The sequence below is a fragment of the Mustela nivalis genome (assembly GCF_964662115.1).
Source record: "Mustela nivalis genome assembly, chromosome: 16".
NCBI lineage: Eukaryota > Metazoa > Chordata > Mammalia > Carnivora > Mustelidae > Mustela > Mustela nivalis.
Window position 1 is genome coordinate 32,461,982 of NC_139035.1, and position 21,479 is coordinate 32,483,460.

A 21,479-nucleotide genomic window follows, 5' to 3' on the forward strand; every position below is an offset into this window, starting at 1 on the left:
TCTTTGTGTTCCATAGAAGTTCTAGGACTGTTTCGAGCAGCTCTGTGAAAACTGCTGATGGAATTCTGTTAGGGATTGCATTAAATTTTTTAAGAAGATTTTATTTATTTATTTAACAGAGAAAAATCACAAGTAGGCATAGAGACAGGCAAAGGGCGGGGGAGGGGGGAATCAGGCTCCCCACTGAGAGAGAGCCTGATGCAGGCCTCGAGAACCCTAAGATCCCGACCTGAGTTAAAGGCAGAGGCTTAACACTGAGCCACTCAGGCACCCTAGACATTTAATGGATCTAACTGACTTCCATATCGAGCAGGTGCTAGGTTCTCGCTTAGTCCAACGTGCCTAATTTAATTAATTATATAACAAAACATCTTTTGAATCAATAAAGTAAATTCAAATGGTTTTCTGATTCTTGACAGTCTGACACTTTGTGGTGTGTAAAGCAGTTAAGTTAAAGTCAGTTTTTCTATTTTTTCTGTCTAATAATGGAGTCACCTAACCTTTCATCCATAGAGTGAAAATTCAGGAAATCTGCCATGATCAGGGAAGGTCTTTGGCAGCCACAGTCTCCCACCTTTCCGTCTTTGCCTGGATGAGCAGCCAGCCAGAAGTTGTTTGGGTCTTTTTCATCTTCATAGGGATCTTGATGAGGATGCCCTTCAATTATCCCTGTGAAGGTTTCTAACCTTTGCCAAACTTCAGCACCTCCAACCACACCATGTAGTTATTTCTTATCCCTACAGCTAAATGAAGCCAACCATATCAATTTTATTCTCAGGGCATTTTTACAGCAATGCCAAGTGCTAGCAAACATAGGAGTCAGCTTTTGAGGCAAAAGAGGGGGAAAAGGTGAATGTCTTTCAGGGAAAAACATTTCCTTGTATAGCCTCATTGACACCAGAGACAAGGACAGAGAAACATGCTTCTGTCAACACGAGTTTAATTGGGTGATATTGATCCCGAGAAAAAGAATGCAAAGGACCCTGCAACAAATCACCCAAAAGGAGGCGGATGTTACTTTCCTGAGACATGTACTCTGTCCTCTTTACTTGCTCAAGCAGCTGCATAAACCAGGGAGAAGAGGTTGACACAAAAATCTTATTTGGAATTGACTGAATTTTGGCAGAAAACATGTCCCAAGATAACTATTTCATGATGGTCTTTGGTTGTCTTGGGGAAAATTTAGTTTCGCTGAGAGGGCCCAAGAATATGTTGATGGTGGAGTGCTTCTTCAGAACTTCAAATTGTGAGAAAGGTAGCTCTTCAAACTTCATTGATTTTATTCATGCTAATTTATTAATTAATGCTGATTTTAGTCAGTAACTTGAAATATCATTTTTCCTCACTGGCTATATGATGGTTAGTTTTATGTGTCAGCTTAGTTGGGGTCTAGGACCCACCTATTTATTCAGGCACAATCCAGGAGGTGCTGTGAAGTTGTTTGGTAGATGTGGTTAATAACAACAATAAGTTGACTTGAAATGAAAGAGATTGTTCTCAATAATGGAGATGGGCTTCATCCAATCAGCCAAAGGGACTTAAGAGCAAAAACTGAGGTTTCTCAAAGAGGAAAGAATTCTGTGGGTCATGACCACAGCATCAAACCCCACCTGAGTCTCCAGAATGATGGCCTATCCTATGGATTTTCATGTGCCAACCCCACATCCCATAAGCCAATCCCTTGACTCTTTTCATTTGGAGAATCCTGATACAGTTGCTATCCAGCATGTTTTTTTAAGAAGTTACCACTACTTACACATAAATGGAATGATAAACCATACTCACAGATTGGAAGAATTAATATTAAAATGTGGATACTACCCAAAGCCATCTAGAGATTCAGTGCAATCCCTATCAAAATACCAATAGTACTTTTGACAGAACTAGATTGAAGTATCCTGAACTTTGTATGGAACCACAAAATACCCCAAATAGCTAAAGCAATATGACAAAAAAGAACAAAGCTGAAGGCATCACAGTCCCAGAGTTCAAGATAAATTGCAAAGCCATCATAATCAGGGCAGCATGACCTTGACACAGAAACACACACTCTTTTTTTTTTTTAATTTAATTTAATTCTTTCAGTGTTCCAAGATTCATTGTTTATGCACCACACCCAGTGCTCCATGCAATATATGCCCTCCTTAATACCCACCACCAGGCTCACTCAACCCCCAACCTCCTCCCCTCCAAAACCTTTAGTTTGTTTCTCAGAGTCCACAGTCTCTCATGGTTTGCCTCCCTCTCCAATTTCCCCCAAATCCATTCTCCTCCCCTTCTCCCAATGTACTCTCTGTTATTCCTTATGCTCCACAAGTAAGTGAATCCATGATAACTGACTCTCTCTGCTTGACTAATTTATTCAGCATAATCTCCTCCAGTCCCATCCATGTTGATAAAAAGTTGGGTATTCATTCTTTCTGATGGAGGCATAATACTCCATAGTGTATGTGTGTGTGTGTGTGTGTGTGTGTGTGTGTGTGTGTGTGTGTGTGTGTGAGAAAGAGACAGAAAGGGATGAAGGCAGAATGGACGTTGCACAGGGATGACAACTCCCGAGGCCGCAGTGAGCCAGGCTGGCACACGGGGACGCATGGGGCTCTGGCCAAGTACATTTATACGCACACATCTATTTTTGAAGGATAGACCAACAACCTGGTTCAAGACCTCATGATTTCTGTTGCTTTATCCACTGCCCCCAGCTCAGCTGCAGGGAACACAGGCTCCAGAGGCGTCTACTCTCAGTACAAGCGCACAGACATCAGAAAACACAACCCGTACCTTTGAAGAAGCCGCCAGAGCTTTTCCTTCCAAAGTATAAACTCCGTCACAAAGCGAGGCATCCGTTCTGGGCTTGCTGACATGTGTGTGGGGCTGCCTGATGCCAGTGCCAGAGAGGCCTGATCTCAGAAGATGCCCCGCGGCCCATGGAGGACAGGAGGCCCCACATGGCAGAAAGAGCCGCCATAGCCAAAGAGATGGAGCGTCCGGACACGTCATGTCACCCTTGAGGTGTCCATCCGGGCCTGCGAGAGGAGACACAAGCCTGGCCAGGCTCTGCACCATGATGGGGACATGGGGTGCCAGGGGGGCAGTGAGCGGCTCTTGTCTGCCACACATCCCCTGAGGTGGAGAGCTCCACAGGGTCAGCAGCCAGTCTAGAAAGATGAACCCCTTCCTACGTGTTAGTGCTTCCAAATTGTTTGACTCTGCAAGAAAAGGTTATAAAAACATCACACTGCTTGCCCACGAGGCTGCAAAGTGATCAGAACAAGCTAGTTAGGTGACGTACCCTGACGATAACACGCGCGAGCTCTGACAGGACAGGGACCCATGTCGAGGTCCCAGTGCACCCGTTTCCCAGCTATGTCACTTGCTGAGTTTCTGGAACTTTACAAGCCCAGGCTGGCCCATCTGTGAAGTGCGTCAAAACCAGCGCCTGCCTCACAAGGCGCTAAGTGGCTTGCCACATCAACCCTCTGGCCACATGCTAAGCTCTCAGAACCAATGGCATCACTGGTGCTGCTGAGCACCTCCTCCTGACACGTGGGATTCACCTTCCACGCGAGCACCAGAACACCCTGGACGATCCCGAGTGTGCACAGAAGTGTGGGTACTGGGCTCACATGGCCACGCCCAGGTTCTCACTTATTTACTTAATGTGCATCTGCACAGAATTCCAAGAAGAACGATAACAGTGGCCCTGGAGGGAACACCCAGCATGTGCCACAAGCCTCCCTAAATGTGTGATGTCCATGCTGGATTCTCATGGTGTCAGGAGGAGCGATGACCATCTGCCCCATGTGACAGGTGAGGGAACAGGGCTGACAGAGCTAAGTGATGCACCCCACGGCAAAGCCATCGTGTGGGAACCTACGATGTGAGCCCAAACAGTCAGACGTCAGTCCACGCTCTTGCTCAACATTGCACGCTGCCTCCCGACCCACTTGGGGACCCCATCTCCTGGCTGTTGGTGGGTGTGGAGAAGGCTTGGGGTGGGGACCACAGCCGACGCACTGGTGGGTCCCGGGGAGCCCCAAAATGGGAGGGAACCACTTTCCTGGCACAGCCAACCAGACCCAGGCGCTCAGGGGGCAGATCACCCCTACATTTAAAAGCCCCTGAAGGCTCCATGCTTCCCAGCACCATGCAGTGGATTTCCCTGGGACATCAAGAAAAATCAGACTGTGTGCTAAGAAAGATGGGAAACTGAAGGGGGAACCAGATGACAGAGGGCAAGGGGCAGAGTCCCTGGGGATGACAACGGGTGCCCCGTGACAGCATGACTCCTCCTTTCAAAGACCGCATATGATTCCAGTAAGGCTGAGGAAACAGCAACATCTGATGCATCTGGATAATCTTCCATGAATCCTTGCCTGGTACCCCGAACCATCGTTCAACCTGGCCCCGTTTCTATCAAGTCTCGAAACACAAAAATCCTTCAGTCGGCGCTGTGCCTCTTGGTTCTGAATCACAGTTTTGGCATCTTTGCCCAGTTAGCAGTTCAAGATCCCACGAGTGCTTCCACCAGATACTTTACAGGGAGAGCAGACATGCGAGGATTATTAAACACATACACATGGTGTACATACATGTGTACATGTGCATGTGTACGCACACACACATGCACGCAGCCATGCATGCGCACACTCGCACACCAAAACCTCAGAGGAAAGGCCACTGTGGCCTTTGTGGCAGCGGTCACTCTGGCCATAGCCCTTGCTGGTGGAGGACGAGGCTACACTCCAGTTCTGTGTTCCAACCTTAGCTACCAGCTACTAACACTAGGGTCTGTTTCATTTGCTCCCTGCAGATCCTCCAGACTCCACAGAAACAGCTCTCAAAGCTTCAAAATGAAGCTTATCGGAAGGTAACCGATTGAAAAACATTTCAACAAAACTTGTCAAAATCTTGAAACAGGCATCTTGGACTGATAGAATCGTAATCATGACACCGTCCACCCAATCTAGTTCTGGCTTTCTGAGCAACGAGACACCCCCAGGCCCAGAGGAGCCCCTTTCCTTATGGCCCAGGCTCACCTCTACCTGCCTGCACTTCTGGACATGGGGGACACCGCATCCCTGCAGGTGAGGGTCCCCAGAGTTAACAGGTGAAAGTACTGGGTGCTCAGTTATATTTGAATTGAGAATTTAACAAATGAGTTAAGTCCCATGCAATATTGAGAGTACGCTCAAATTAAGAAATGATTTGTCATTTATCTGAAATTCAGCTTTTACCAGGCATACCGTGTCTTACCTGACACATGCACTGGAGGCCCAACCCCAGGGACCTGGGACGGGTGGGGGCCGGACTCACGAGGGCATGCCTGCTGCTGTCCCAGGGGCCCCCACTTGCCCTTCCCCCAGCACTGCTTTAGGACGCCCCCCTGGCCTCTTTTGGCTGTCAGCACTCCACACAACCCATGGTCCAGCGGCGTCTTCCCTGCTGCATGCACACCCTTGAAAGAACGTCATGTGGTCGTGTCTTGTTTCCAGGAAAAGCTCCAGGGGCCTCCTAACTGGAGCCTGCTTTTGTTTTCCTCTTCCCCCTCGTAGACCCGTCCTGCACGCTGTGCTCAGAGGCCCACACGCAAATCAGTGTGTGTGCTTCAGTCATAATTTCAAGACCCGCATGAAACTGAGAGCTGAACCAGTATGCCCACCTTCGCTAGCAGGAAACCCCTCAGACCCCGACCTGCTGCTGTCCCTGGATGCCCTGTCCCCTCACTACTGCGAACCACTGCTCAGGGTAATGACACACATTCGAGGAGAACAGGAAGAAAGGAGCCCTCAGCTCCAGGCTTCCCAGCGTGTGCCAGCCACGGCTCAAGCCAAGCCATAAAATGCACAGGAACAGGGAGAAGCACGGACAACACAATAAAGCAAGGAGAAAATGAATGACGCCATAATACAGTCTGTTTTCATTTCGTGCAGAGAAAATTAATTTTTTAGGACATTTCACTTAACTTGGCAATATTTTACGGTTTAACCTCTGATGCCTGAAGCGCCTCTCTTTCCTGCCCTTCAGCCTCAGACGGGGGAAGCCCGATTTACAACTAGCTGTAGGTCCTGCCTCTTGGGGGATGACCAGCCTCATGGCCCAGCTCAGGGCCGTGTGCACTCAAAGGAAGGGGAGTTGCGCTGACCAGGATTCCCAGCTCATTACCTCCTGCAGGAGCACCCGCTGTAACTGTGAGTCACCCTCCTGAAGAGTGGACACATTACTTTCCAGAGCAAGGAACCGGCGTGGGCTGGTCGACCAGATGAGGCTGTGTAGGCACTCGAGGTGCTTGGCCCCCTCCAACTTGTACCCAGCGCAGCAGTGGTAGGACATGACATCCCCACGGGGAAGGAGGTCTGCAACTCGGAGATGTTCGCGTAGCCATTGGAAGAGGCAAGAGGTCTCAGGCAGCCTGTGGCGAGGAAAAGAGGAGGGACGGTCGCACTTGGTCCCCTCTGCACCAACGAGACCCGCAAAACCCTGGCCCCCTGCCCGCCTCCAAGGGCTCTTCAGCCAGACGCCCGTAACCACTTTCCTGTTCGATTCATGTCGCAGAATTTGGCGTTATGCTTGCAAACCACACAGAGAGGCCCAGGGGAAGAGGGAGGAATTGAGGGGGGTACAGCTGGGATCAGGGAGCCCCAGACACACCTCAGAATCATCCGGGAACCTTTAAGCAACACAATCCTGGCTGCGAGTCCTAGGTCTATGCACAGCCAGGGCACCCCAAATTTTTTAAATCTCCCCAGGTGATGCTAACATGCTCCTGGGGGTGAGAAGCACTGAGGTGCTGTGCAGCAAACATACACCCCAACTGTTTCAACAATGGGGACACCTGGGGGGGTCTGAGGAGGTGGCAGCAAAAACACCCTTCCCCTGCTTGGACTGTGAGGCAGGGGCCTGCGGACCCCGTGTGATGCTACGTGAAGATCAATTTGCATTTTAGGTGCACTTGACATGGTTCTCAGCCTTGAGAACTACCCAGAAAAAGGGTGTCTCAGAATACACCCCTCTCGGCCCCCTCCCAAGGAGCTCCTGGTCAGGGTCTGCGCAGAGCCCAAGGACATGCACGGCAGGCATGGGGCTGGGTGTCGCAAGCCCCCACAGCACCCCCAGAATTCTCCATGCTGTCTGTGTTCCCACACTTCTGCTTCTGCCAAACGGAAGCTGCTTTTCCGTGTTGAAACCTGTGCCTGGGGAACATTCCCAGGGGCACAGAATCCCGTTCTGTGTGGCCCCCGCTGCGATCCTGGCATTTCCTGTCGGGGTCAGTGGTCTCACTAGAGGAAATAATGACTCTGCAGAGCTGGGGCTCTTCCCGCGGAGAACTAATTGTGTGTGAAGTAAATAACGTATAATGGAAATCCCGACTCTCCCTCCCAGTCGCCGAGCACGGATCACAGCATGCCCATGGCAGCAGGTGTCTGAGCTCTGCTCCCGAGCTGGCTTGCTTTGACATTCTGAGCCTCGAACGGCTTCATGCTCCGCCGACTGCCCTGGTCAGTGAGCTGGTACGTGGGATCGATGTTTCGGCGTGAGACCAGAGAGGCCAGGGCAGCCCTGGCATGCAGAACTTAGGGAAATGCTCCCTTTGGGGCCGACAGTGTCCCGTGCCACAGAGATCCACGGGCCTACTACCACCCAGGCCACATCTGAGACACGTGGCCACATCCTTTCTACACGGCCTGGAAGGATTTACCCGTTGAGCTGAACATGAACTGTGCTCACAGGAAAAGTGAAGTGTCGGGGAGGAGGGGGAGATTGGGACTCAGGAATAAACAGAATCCGTGACTGAGAAAAGTAAGACAAGCACGTCAACATGAACAACTGACCGTATCAGAGTCCCTAAGTGCTGTTCAAATGAGCTGGCACAAGGGACAGTGCCTGCGGCTCCTCCCAAGAAGGAGTGTCATTCCTGGCCACTCCCACAGAGAAGCTGGAGTCCCCTGAATATAAAACGGACAGACCCACAGTGAACAGCAGGTGCGTCTGGACACTGCTCTCCAAAACACAAAGTTCCCAAGGAAAACATGGCCTTGGAACATGCCCGCCTGCTTGCCTGCCCCAAAAGAAGCCAGAAGGGGTTGTAACTGCAGTAGTAAACCAGGGAAAGAGAGACATGCTCCTTGGCTGGGGACAGCCCATCCCAAGCATGGCAGCAGACACCAGGCTTTGACACAATAGCTTGGTGCAACCTCTATTTACACTTCCAGGCAATGGCGAGCCAGCTTGTCAGGCTCTCTCCCCCGGATCTGGAAGTGCAAAGAAAAGCCACAGGACGAGACGTCATGCTAAGGGCCAGTCATGCTCCCCGTGGCGCTCCGAGGTGTCAGGCCATCTAATGCCGCCAGACCCCTCACGCCCATGCCATGTTGGGCAGTCACTGCTTGGGCAGCCAGGCCCCTACCTGCCTCTGCATGGAGATGAGTTCAGGGCACAGAGCAGGGGACATGCCCTGAGGGAGGGTGGTGTGGGTGACGGTGCTATCCGGGGAAGGGCACCTTCCGAGAGCAGCCAGCCGGCTCTGGGCGACGCTCTGAGATGCAAGCGCAGGGTGGTGGACAGAGCAGAGCAGGAGGCCACACCTGAGCCCATGATGAGGATGCCACCCTCGGGCATTTCTTAAGAAATAATAGGGACCAAAAGAACTCGTAAATAGGTGCACGGAATTTGCAAGACCTAAGAGGGAGAAATCTCTAGAAAGGGCAGGAGAACAGGGGACAGTGGGGGATGCAGGATTCATGAAGGCAGAGGGGGCTGGCATCCGAGGGAGCGTTCTTGGCCCCGGGAAGGAAAGGGACCAGTCGTTGGTAATGTTCACGTGAATATTCAGCCCAACCTCAGATCACGGTGACAACTCTCCACAGCCTCCCGAGAAGTGCCCCCAGAGCACATATATCCCTGGAAATGTCATCTGTGCAGGCTACGTGGCACAGGGAGTTTGAGCAGAGAAGCTCACAAAGGGGTGGCCTGGCCGCCCTTGGTCCTCCCGATCCAGATCCTCTGTTTCTGCAAAGGGCCATGTAGGACTCTTAAGCCCTCACAGAAGGAAATAATTCATTTCCGACCCCGGGGCACGCAGAGTAATATCAGAGCCTGCCAGCCATGACCTAGAGCCCAGCGCTAGCATTCGTCTCGACCGGGACACGCCAAGGCTCCGGTACAAAAAAGCCTCCTCCCCTAAAAATGAATTATGCACTGGCTTTCAAGTTACATGTCAAGAAAATAAAATCAGAATTAATGTGCACGGAAGGACTTATTTTCACAAACAGGGTCCTCCGTGTTGGCCCAGGCAAATGTTAAAAAGGCAAGAGGATTCTTATTTACTGGGTAGTTTGGATAAAATCTGAATTTGATTATTTTTCTGCTCCTCATGCATTATAAAAATGGATAACGTTAAAAAAAAATAGCCTCTGTAAAGATGCGTCTTTAATCTACCCTCACCACCACTGAAATAAGTATAAACGTTCTGCTGTTTTCATTAAAAATGCCATAGTTCATCATCGTGCTCACAGCCTGGTGACAAAATGCCTATTTCTTAAAAGACTTTTGGTTCTCGGTGTGAAGGAGAAGTCAACATGCTCAAGAACAAGGGCTCTTCTGGTCTGGGCTCTCACGGTGGGCACGAGGGGCTGGTGGGGACCGCAGGGAGGGTGTGCGGATGCCAAGGCCAGAGCCGGTGGGCCCTGCTTCCCTCCACGTCCCAGTGGAGAGACGCGCACGTGTTCCCAGCCCGCGCCCCTACCTTGACAGAGCGGCAGGTTGTCCCATGTCCCGTCATCACGGCACAGAGAAACCATGTTGTACAGATCAGGGTAGCGGATCTTGAATCCCTCGTGACAGGTGACGATCAGCTTGTCTCCGTGTCTGTATGTCCTGTTATGAATCTCAGCATCGTCGATTTGAGGGATACGGCAATCTGCAAAGGTGTAAAATGGACACGTTATTTTTTTAAATTTCAGCCTGTTGTGCTTCCCAGCTTGGCACAAAGCTCTTCATTTCGGACCTGGCTTCAGGCCTCCCTGTGATAAAAGGCCCTCGCACAGGGACTGCTAGCCCCTGGTCTGGAGGGGACTGAGGACAAGATGTCCCAATCCAGCCATGAAAGGAGCTTCACCTCCAGCCTGGAACCCTTCACACCTCGCAGTGGAGCCTCAGGCTATTTTGGAACTAAGAGAGGAAGGACAGAGCTGGGGGCTCACAATGACCTGCTAAGTGGTCCCACCCAGCCTACCGCCTCTGCCTTGGGGCAGAAGAAAAAAAAGGCCTTGCAGAACAGTGGGGGACAAGCTGGGGCCACACCGGCCGGCACCTCCCTTCTACCGGATCTGCTCCACGCGGGTAATAACATGGAAGCACATGCAACCACCAACACCACACAGCCCCCCACAGGTAGGTGACCTGCTTCCTGGAAGCAGGTGGGAGCAGAATACAGACTCGGAAAGGGTCTGTAGCCCAGCATCAGGGGCGCAGGAACAGGAAGTCCACACAGAACGTGATTGAGAGATAAAATACAGTGGATAAATTATAACCCTCCACTTCGAACACGGTCTCCTCCCAATTCCGCGTGTGTCCCCACATAACCTTGTGCAGCCATCCCCGGAGGCGTACAGAGGGGTTGCGCTCCAAGCTTCGCAAGTTTTAAAAATGAAGCAAAATCCAAGAACAGCATTTCGACAATCACAGAAACTTTCTCCAAGAGTATCTCAATGCTGTAAGACTGGGTTTCTCAGCCACTCCCGAAAGCCTTCTGAATCAGCCATATGGTTGGAATGGTGGGAGACTTGACCATGAACTGTTGGCTCTGAGGCCTGAGCCCAGGAGTCCTGAGGCTGCGGAGGGAAGGGACCCAAGCAGCCCATGGCCGGGAACACAGGTGGGTTTAAAAAGCACATCCCAGGAGTTTTGATGTAGGGTTGGGGCTGGGTTTACAGGGACCAATGAAGAATCTGACAACAGACTCTAGAAAACAGGATGACCTCTTCCCGGGGTCATTCAAAGTCAAAGCTTGGGTGTGGCATCTGCCTTCATCTCCAGATTAGCTGGAGAGCAGGGACTGCACCCCTGCATTCTCCCACATGCCCTTGGCACTCCGGGACTCCACACGTGGCTGGCAAAGAAATGTCAAGGAAGTGCGGCCATGGAGCCCCGGGACAACCCCATCAAACCTCTGTCTGCAAATTTCAGCAGGAAGCGTCCTTGATGGAAAACTGTTGTGGTTCTAGTTCGACCTCTCATTTTTGAGCTTCAAACTGTGGAAAGGGGTTTCCAACCTCTCACGTTTAACCAAAAATTTTTCTACCAGAATAGACAAATTCCCCCAAAGTCAATGCCAGAATGATCCTGACTGGAGTCACAAGGCAAGTGACAACTTGGCACCACTGCTGCCTTCTTAATGGAAACGGGAAATCACGTTTCTCAGTAGTGCTAACGCAGGCATTACTCAGAGCAAATAAAAACACCTTTATCCAGGCGCCCCTCTGTAAAACCCCAGCTGCCAACTAACCCCTGGTGCTGATTTACGCGACAAAGCCACCGTTCCCCTGACTGGCTTCCGACTTCTCCGGGAGCTGACCCAGGTCCTTAGCAGGCAGCCAGCGTCAGTGAGTAAAGCCAGTGGACAGAAGGGACACTGCGGCCCGTGAGTGTGTGGTCACTGGCTGTGCAGAAGCAGCAGTCACTCACACAGAGTGCCCTGAACTCCTGACCAGATGCCTCTGTCCACAGCCAGGAGCTGGGGGCCACCACGGGGCACATGGCCCAAGGATCCCAGGGCACTACGGCCTCCCAAGTTCTGCTCATGATGGAGTCACCATGGGGACTGGCTGCTATGGAACAGAGACTCGCACTGACCAGGGAGCTGGGAGCAGGCACCGGAGCTATGGCCAGGAGGCCAGGAGGGCTGTGGCCCAGATAAAGGACAGAACAAAACAGACCAGCAGTAGCTTCACAGAAGTCGGCCCCCCAAAGCTGAGCTATGAACCTACCCTTGGCGTCTGGCGCCTGAGCCCCCCACCAGAGGAGGGGAGATAGGAAGACGAGCCTGGCCCAGCCAGGCCATCCTTAGCCGGACGTGACTATGCACTTCATGTCTATGGAAACAGAGAAGCCAGGATCTTTAGTGCCCCAAAACAAATACATATAATCTTCATCAGTTCTGAAGTTTCAAACAGAAATAAGAGAAATTTCCTACAGTATGAGTGCATCCCGTCAGCCGGAAGAATGTTTAAAAGCCGCTCCAAAAATGCCGTTACCAAGGATGACAGATAAAGCTCCATCGGTATCTGACTCTGGCAGGAGTGGGGATGCGATCAAACCCGACACAGACAGACACAAACGGGCACTTCGGGGATACAACTGAGAGGGTGCAAAGCTTCCACTTTGAGACATCCTTTCTCCCCAGACCACTGCATCGCTGCATCTGAGTCCTGCTCGTGTAATAGGGGATTTAATAGAAACAAGTCAAAGAGGGGATATTAAGGTGATATTACACAGTTATACCTAAGAACAAATTATTCAATGACATTAGTTAGCATAGAGCAGAGTCCTAAGGAGCAGAAAAGGCAAAGTTCTAAGAATACATACCACGACCAATATTTACTGGCCTTTTTAAATGCCAGTTATATGTGAACATGAACCTGATTCCTTCAAGTGCCAACTCTGACACCCATTCTCCCTAAAAAGTGTTTCCAGGAACATAACTACGTAATCGACCCTGGAGCATTCATATCCACACAGGAAAGGTGCTGGAAGCCTCGCTGTAAAGGATGGTGTTGGGTTTTGTTTACCCCTGCATTTATAACACCCGGTATTCATCCATCCAACCATCCATCTGTCCACTGGTGACTCGCTGAGCACCCAGCTGCAAGTGCTGGGCACGGAGAGTTAGGAATCCTACCCTCGCTGCATGGAGAAGGCCGCTAACAAGTTAGTAAATCTGCGAGGTAGAGACTAACATGCAGTGATTGCCGCTCGCATGAGGAGGAACAGGTGCTGAGGTCACAGGGACCTACCAGGGGCCCCTGGAATCCGGGTGCATGGGACAGGCACCCTGAGGAGATAATGTTTATGATGCAGGGCCACATGGCAAGGTGGCCTTATCGAGCAGATCTGGGAGAAGACAGCTTTAGGCAGAGGGAGAGTAAGTGCAAAAGCCAGGAAAACACGAGTGTCCTTAAAAACACACAGGAGGAGGGGACGCCTGGGTGGCTCAGTGGGTTAAGCCGCTGCCTTCGGCTCAGGTCATGATCTCAGGGTCCTAGGATGGATTCCCGCATCGGGCTCTGCTCAGCGGGGAGCCTGCTTCCTTCTCTCTCTCTCTGCCTGCCTCTCCATCTACTTGTGATTTCTCTCTGTCAAATAAATAAATAAAAAATCTTTAAAAAAAAAAAACACACACAGGAGGGGGACACCTGGCTGGCTCAGTCCCAGGGTCCTGGGATCAAGTCCCGCATCGGTCTCCTGGCTCAGTACAGTGTCTAATTCTCCCTCTGCTCCTGCACGCTCTCTCTCTGACATATAAATAATAAATAAAATCTTTTAAACACACACACACACACACACACACACACACACACACACACACGAGGGTCCATGTGTCTGAGACACAGTGAGCAAGGGGAAATGAAGGCCTTCTAAGTTGGGGCATACTTCATTAGGTAGTTAGGACAGGACTGGCAAGAGGTTGTCTTTTAGATAAGCTGTTTCCCAGGATGATAAAACAATAGAAAGCCTTTGTCTCCAGGCAATATTCGCGGAGCCTGCGTGTTTTACTATTGCTGATATGTTCCTGAGCCTGTCTGGGTTTTAAATGCTGAGTATCTTGGGCCAAAGGATTTATCACGGAAGTTGATCTACAAAACCAAATAAACTTTTCATTAACTGAAACCTTATGGAAACCACAGCCTGCATGGGCTGCACATAGCAGAAAATATTCATTTATTTCTAAAATCCTTTTCAAAATTTGTTTTGATTTTTCAAGAGAAAGCTTGTGTAACCTGCAAGGCTGCAAAGTTAAAGAGGAAAAACCACATGCCTGTCTCAATAAATATAGAGAAGCATCTGTATCAAGGGACACAGACTCCTACCTGCAACACAGGGAGCCACCTTCCCTACACAGCATCCACCCGAGGCCCATAGCACCCGTTCTGAATGGTGACGCTGACCATTGTTAATTGAAGGATACTTGACCAACCATGCCCTCTTGCTATTAGGCATAACCACGGTGATTCCATATTTCAGAACTTCCGACAGTGCCGCCAGGGGTGTCCCCGTCTGTCCCCACACACCGTGGTCACAGTACCACAGACAGTACTCCCGGGCGCATGTTCCTTCCTGCGACCCACCTCAAAGCTGGAGCTCTCTCAGCCCTGCTCAGCCACCACTCCCATGTTCGTTCCAACGCTTCTCTTACTTGTTCATTTGTTTTGTTGTTGAGATTCCACCTGTCACACACACACCTGTCCTTCTCTGTGTGATTGAGTTCACTTTACTTCTTTGTTTTAATTTTGACTCTTTTAGAAAAAGACCTCAAAAATAAAAGCAGAGACCATGCATGCTCTCAGCTTGGGGAAGCCTTTGCCTATGCTCAGTGACAGTCGAGTTCGGTGCTTCGAAGACTTCCATAAACACGGTCTATGCTAATTCCGAAAAACAGTGAGCTGTCAAGGTCAGGAAAGCTCCATCCACACAGGGGTGGTGGGGAGAGACGGAGCCCTTGCCCGCACCGGCACTGCCTCCCTTGCGTCAGCCCAACCTGCCGCGGAGACAGTCAGCCCCCTGCCCGCCGCCAGGTAACCTCTGAGCAGTGTTCTAAACTCACACACACCCACGCAGCATGAAGCACACAGAGCAGACACCGCCACGCTTGCCAGAGGTAGGCAGATACCGCGCCATGACGAGAGACCATAGGGTAACTGCTGGAAACAAATGCCCACTGTGCCGCCCTGTCTCCCTATCAAAACCCGCCTGGAACAGACGCGACAGTGACTGAGTGGATCTCCCGAGTACCACACGTTCCTGCCTCCACGGGCAAGTCTGCTTTCTCAGGCGCCGGGGCTGGGAGTGCGCGGCTGGCTAGGGACGCAGCAGTGAGCACCCCTGGTGTGACCTGAGCTGCTCTCCTGCCTCGACAGAAACCAGGACCTGGGTCGTCATTGAGGTTGAGGAGGGACACGGTGACTTGTGACACCGAGCCTCCTTTGCGCCCGGCCTGGCCACAATGCTCTCCCGCCAGCATGTGGGGTGGGCCCCTGGGCTGGCGCGGCTGGTCCCCACAGCCCCACGAGCAGCCTCCACGGACGAGGGGGGCACTTTACTTTCTTGTGCACAGAAGGGCTTATCACTGGGGATCCAGCCGAGGGTTTCATTGAGATGTCTCACACACAGCCTCTTTGTAGGGCCCTGGAGCGTGAACCCGTCTTGGCAGTGAAACTGGGTGACAGACCTTTCAAGGAAAAGCCCTCCACCGGGTGTCCTGAAGCCATTCTCAGGGACACCGGAAGGTCATCGAACCCTACATTGACAAAGAGAAGAAAAGGAGCCTCTAAATATGTGCTTCCGAGGCTGGGTCCCTAGGATGAAGCAAGGATCCACTCACTAATCCTGAGACGTGCACGCCCCAAAAGCTCCCCCATGCTCCAGATGTCCAGATCTTTCCGCACAATGCCTGAGACCTGGATCCCTCTGCTGTCCCTCCCCATCCCCCTTTACTAGTTTTCCACTCATGTCTCTCCTTGTTCCCCTTCACTCTCTAAACAGCAATATTTTAAATGGGAAATGGTTTATCCATAGCAATCAATACCTGCTTTTCCACCAATTATCACTTATTTATATATGAACAGTAGTTTAGCTGGGAAACATAGGAGTCTGCCCTTTCACAGGGGCACATGAGCAAGCTCTCTGAGAAAACCGGAAGGGACAGCAATCAGCTCCCAAATGCAGCCAGGACTCCCTCCCTCCCTCTCCTCCACCAAGGCAGACAGAGCTCCCTCCCCCAGATCCCAAAACACAGAGGGTCAGCCACGGATGGGGACCAAGGCTCCCCATTTTCTTTCAGCCAGCTCCCACTTCCCACGGATGCACTCGACTGCATTCCCCTGTAAATCAGACATGGAGATACAAAGCCATCCCCCAGAAGCACCCCTGACGGGACCCTCTGTGCCCCAGCCCGGCCCCCATACACCCGCACAGCAGTGCAGGAACTCAGCACCTCCAGAGGTAAGAGAAAGTGAACTTCCCAACAGACCCGTCCCTCTGCCAGACTAGCCTGTTCCTCAGACATTTCACACTCACAAGGAGGATGGGTGGGTGGGGGGGGCAACCTGCGCCGGCTTCTATCTGACAGCTGACACCTGGTCCCTGTCCACTGAGGGTTCCGACACCATGCACAGGCCCACAAACACGCGCTCAGCTCAGAAGTGCCCTCTCCCTCTCTCTGGCTCGCCCGCGGCCCAAGTGAGGGTAATGGGCCCGCTCATTTTGCCCCATTCGGAGGAGCCTGGCTGCGGGCCGCTGGGCAGCTCCAGGCACCATGGGGCTGTGCATGCACCCTGGGCGCGCCGCGCGCAGGCATCGGAGAAACGACGGGGGTCCCGGCGGAGGGTGGTCTCCTGTTGGCGCCGACCCCCGCGCCGTGGACCCTGAGGTCACTCACCGCCCGTAAGTTGTGCGGGGCCGAAGCACAGAGCCAGCTGGATCTACAGGACCACGGCCAGCAGCCTGCGAGGGGGCAGCGGCTGCTGCTGCTTCTCCAGAAATCCGTCTCCCGGGCTCCGGTTCATTCCATGATGCATCTTTCGTCCAGGCACCGCACCCGGCTCACAGGCGCCTGCAATCAGGAGCGGACGCGGCGGTGCCTGAGCCGCGGGGCCGCGGGGCAGCGGGGCCTCCCCTCCTCCATCCCCCTCCCTGCGGGAACCCCCCTCCCGGCCCCCACTGGCATCACCACCCACCCCCCTACCCGCCGCGCGCAACCCGCGGCAGCGCCCCGAGGCGCCGCGCGGGTGGACGGCGGGAGAGGGGCGGCCTGGCCGGGATTGCGCCGGAACCTTGGCCACTAAGTCCGAAGCATCCCCGCGTCTCCTGCTGGACCCGCACTTTTGCCGGGGCCTATGCGTTTTCACTCTCGGCCACCTCGCGGCGTGGCAGCGGGTCCCCGCGCGACCTACCCCACCTCCGGGCTCTCGGTCGTGCCCCGAGGTCGCGGGGGTTCCCGGCGCGGCGGACCCTCCCTGGCCCGCGGGCTCCCGCGCTTACCTACGGGGCTTCTCTGGCAGCTTCCTTCCCGCTTCTGCCGCCTCCCTGCGCAGCTCTGACCCGCAACGGTGCGCGACCTCTGCGCCGCCACTGCGCTAGCCAGAGGGAAGCCTCTGCAGCGCCAGACCCCCGCCCGCGCCCCGCCTCCGGCTCCCGCGGCACCGGGACCAATCAGAATCCCGCGCGCCTGCACCTGCCTGCCCCGCGGCCAGGCGGCCTCCAACCCACGCGGCGGGCCCGCGACATGTCAGCCCTCGGTCCCCGCGAAGGTTCCGCGCGTCCCTTTGGGGCCCGAGTGGCGACCGAAGCGGCTGATACCCTCCCCATCCCAGGGCATCCCAGCGTTTGCCCTCAGGATCCGCGGGTACTCCGATCCGAGGCCTGTGCCTTGGAACTGCCCTGGCCTCTCCCAGCGTCTGCGCCGCTTGCGCGGGTGTCCCGCGGGGGGCCTGTGCGGGGTGGGGGTGCGATCCTTGCAGCTGAAGAAGCCTGGGTACCCGGGAAAGGGAGGCCTCTGGAGGGGTGGGGCCTCAACCCGAGGGGTTCGGGTGTTGGCTCCCAGTCCTCAGGGGGTAGCCTGAGCCTCCACGTGGTACTTGGAGCAGAACCCCGCACCCGCATAGGGGTGGCCCACTCCCCCGACCCCTTTCTCCTCCGCCCACCGTTCCGCCCGAGGCTGGTCTCCCTCTAGTTGAAGGGTGAACTAAGGAGGTGGTGCAGGCAGGCGGCAATTCACTTCCGGGGCTCCCCGTTTTGCCGCTGCAGTTTGCGCCCTGAAAACCATTTTCCTGATACCAACAGCAAATCATCCCGATTCTATCGGGTTTGGATTTATTTCTTTGTTTAGGCTTTATCAAATTGAGATGGCCACTTTGCACACCGTAGGTTTGACACTTTGGCACAAGTTAATTCCTGCTAATACGGTCTCACTTTGGGGGTTCTGGAATCTGAGTTGGGCACCATTCCACATTTCGGAGGTCCTATAACTGACCTCTGCCGTTTGAATATTTACTCCCATTTTTTTCCCCCTCAGTAAGCCATCAAATCAGCAAAGCTGAGAAATAGTTGACCATGCACGTTTTTACCGTAGTAAGAGGTCTACATGTAAGTATATTCTACTGAACTCTGTTCTTCAACCAATGCGCAACCCATTTGTACAGACACCATCAGGATCAAAAGGAACACACACGTTTTTCTGTCCAAACACGGGACCTAGGCTGGAGTCCCCTGACATTTCTAATAAGCGGTCATTCCGCCTCATGGAATACTTCCTGAGGGAGCCTGGTACATTCGCCAACACCTCTCTTAGAAAAGCCTCTCCAGCAAATATAGTTTCTGACCCACACATGATGCAACAGAGAAGTTATTCTGAATAATTTGCTTCCGTTCATGCAACATAAGAAAAACCAACATGAGGGTGGCCACCGCAACACCCCAGCTGTGAGTTTTCTATAGGACCTTTTGTGTTGGTCTGCTAAAACAGCCCTAACCACGTAGCCCTTGCGGGGTCATGACCAAGACTGGTCTATCTTCTCAGTTTTGGAGGCCAGCCACTCAAGATCAAGGTGTCAGCACGTTTGGTTTCTCCTGAGGCCTGTCTCCCCAGCATGAGGGGAGTGGCTTTGTGCCCATGTCACTGACTGACCACAGTGCATTGGCCCAACTTCAACTCTGCGGTCCCTGTGCTATTTTCCCTCACTTTTCCCTTCCATCCCCCAGCCTCTCCCTGCCCACTATGAGACATTTTGCAAAACGTAGTGAATCTCTTTTGGGGGGAAAAATTATGATTTCACTTTCAGTGGCCAGCAGTATTTCCCTCAGGATGTGTTAGTTGAGCACCAGCTGTGAAAAGGATGAGAAAGTGATCACAGAACACAAAACTTCTGTGCCCTTTGAGAACTTACGTTCCGGTGAAGGAAGACACAAGAAGCCAACAAAGGAAAGCACTGGGTCTGTCTGGAGCTGTTAAGTGCTGGGCAGAATAATAAATATGTAATATGATAGATATATAATAAATATAAATCATAAATTGGGGAATGGGTGGAGGATGGATGGAGGTGAAGTCCAGGCTAAGTCAGTGTAATGAAGCGATCCAGTACACAGTCACTTGGACTGGTTACTCTTCTCTCTCAGCATCTCTGCTCCACAGTCACTCAGGAGCCCCGATACCTTCTGCATCGTTGCTCTACCCTCCCCCTAAGATAACGTCTTCGTGCATATAGCTGTAGCCGGATCCCTGGCATGTCCAGGTTCCAGCCTGAGGAAAGTGGTCAAGAAGGGAAGCCTAAGGCCAACGATCCGTCACCTATGCGGAAGAAATGGATGGAGGAGATGGAAGGATGGCATGGACCTGGCTGGAGGGGTCGAGGCTAGAACCGGGAGGAAGCGATGAAGGAAGGAGGAGGCCCAGCCCCATTTGTGCCCTCCTGCCCATGCTCCCACACACCCCAGAAGCAGAGCTAACTCTGGAGCAGCACAGAGGGGCCAACCAGATCCCCTCAGACAGCACAGTGGCTGCCCTGACCTCCCATTTGACCATGTCCTCTGTGAAAAGGACACCTACCTCAGACACATGTCTATAGAACTAAGAGCACCCAAAAGTCACCCCCTGTTAGAAAACCAGAGAAAGCCAAAATGGGTCCCTAGGATGAAGCAAGTATCCGCTCACGAATCCTGAGACGTGCACGCCCCAAAAGCTCCCCCATGCTCCAGATGTCCAGATCTTTCCGCACAATGCCTGAGACCTGGATTCCTCTGCGGTCCCTCCCTACCGCCCTTTACTAGTTTTCCACTCATGTCTCTCCTTGTTCCCCTTCACTCTCTGAACAGCAATATTTTAAATGGGAAATGGTTTATCCATAGCAATCAATACCTGCTTTTCCACCAATTATCACTTATTTATATATGAACAGTAGTTCAGCTGGGAAACATAGGAGTCTGCCCTTTCACAGGGGCACATGAGCAAGCTCTCTCAGAAATCCGGAAGGGACAGCAATCAGCTCCCAAATGCAGCCAGGACTCCCTCCCTCCCTCTCCTCCACCAAGGCAGACAGAGCTCCCTCCCCCAGATCCCAAAACACAGAGGGTCAGCCACGGATGGGGACCAAGGCTCCCCATTTTCTTTCAGCCAGCTCCCACTTCCCACGGATGCACTCGACTGCATTCCACTGTAAATCAGACATGGAGATACAAAGCCATCCCCCAGAAGCACCCCTGACGGGACCCTCTGTGCCCCAGCCCGGCCCCCATACACCCGCACAGCAGTGCAGGATCTCAGCAGCTCCAGAGGTAAGAGAAAGTGAACTTCCCGACAGACCCATCCCTCTGCCAGACTAGCCTGTTCCTCAGACATTTCACACTCACAAGGAGGATGGGTGGGGGGGGGGGCAACCTGCCCCGGCTTCTATCTGACAGCTGACACCTGGTCCCTGTCCACTGAGGGTTCCGACACCATGCACAGGCCCACAAACACGCGCTCAGCTCAGAAGTGCCCTCTCCCTCTCTCTGGCTCGCCCGCGGCCCAAGTGAGGGTAATGGGCCCGCCCATTTTGCCCCATTCGGAGGAGCCTGGCTGCGGGCCGCTGGGCAGCTCCAGGCACCATGGGGCTGGGCATGCACCCTGGGCGCGCCGCGCGCAGGCATCGGAGAAACGACGGGGGTCCCGGCGGAGGGTGGTCTCCTGTTGGCGCCCACACCCGCGCCGTGGACCCTGAGGTCACTCACCGCCCGTAAGCTGTGCGGGGCCGAAGCACAGAGCCAGCTGTATCTACAGGACCACGGCCAGCAGCCTGCGAGGGGGCAGCGGCTGCTGCTGCTGCTGCTTCTCCAGAAATCCGTCTCCCGGGCTCCGGTTCATTCCATGATGCATCTTTCGTCCAGGCACCGCACCCGGCTCACAGGCGCCTGCAATCAGGAGCGGACGCGGCGGTGCCTGAGCCGCGGGGCCGCGGGGCAGCGGGGCCTCCCCTCCTCCATCCCCCTCCCTGCGGGAACCCCCCTCCCGGCCCCCACTGGCATCACCACCCACCCCCCTACCCGCCGCGCGCAACCCGCGGCAGCGCCCCGAGGCGCCGCGCGGGTGGACTGCGGGGGAGGGGCGGCCAGGCCGGGATTTCGCTGGAACCTTGGCCACTAAGTCCGAAGCATCCCCGCGTCTCCTGCTGGACCCGCACTTTTGCCGGGGCCTATGCGTTTTCACTCTCGGGCACCTCGTGGCGTGGCAG

General features: G+C 53.4%; 1 pseudogene across 1 annotated transcript; it reads right to left on the reverse strand.

The window, feature by feature from the left end:
- Nucleotides 1–2,996: 2,996 nt before the first annotated feature.
- Nucleotides 2,997–21,124, reverse strand: LOC309849538 (sushi domain-containing protein 4-like; annotated as a pseudogene). Its single transcript has 5 exons — nucleotides 20,980–21,124; nucleotides 15,318–15,514; nucleotides 9,746–9,919; nucleotides 6,166–6,412; nucleotides 2,997–3,026 (listed from the first exon to the last, which is right to left on the reverse strand). The product of its transcript is annotated as a sushi domain-containing protein 4-like (transcript).
- Nucleotides 21,125–21,479: the final 355 nt, after the last annotated feature.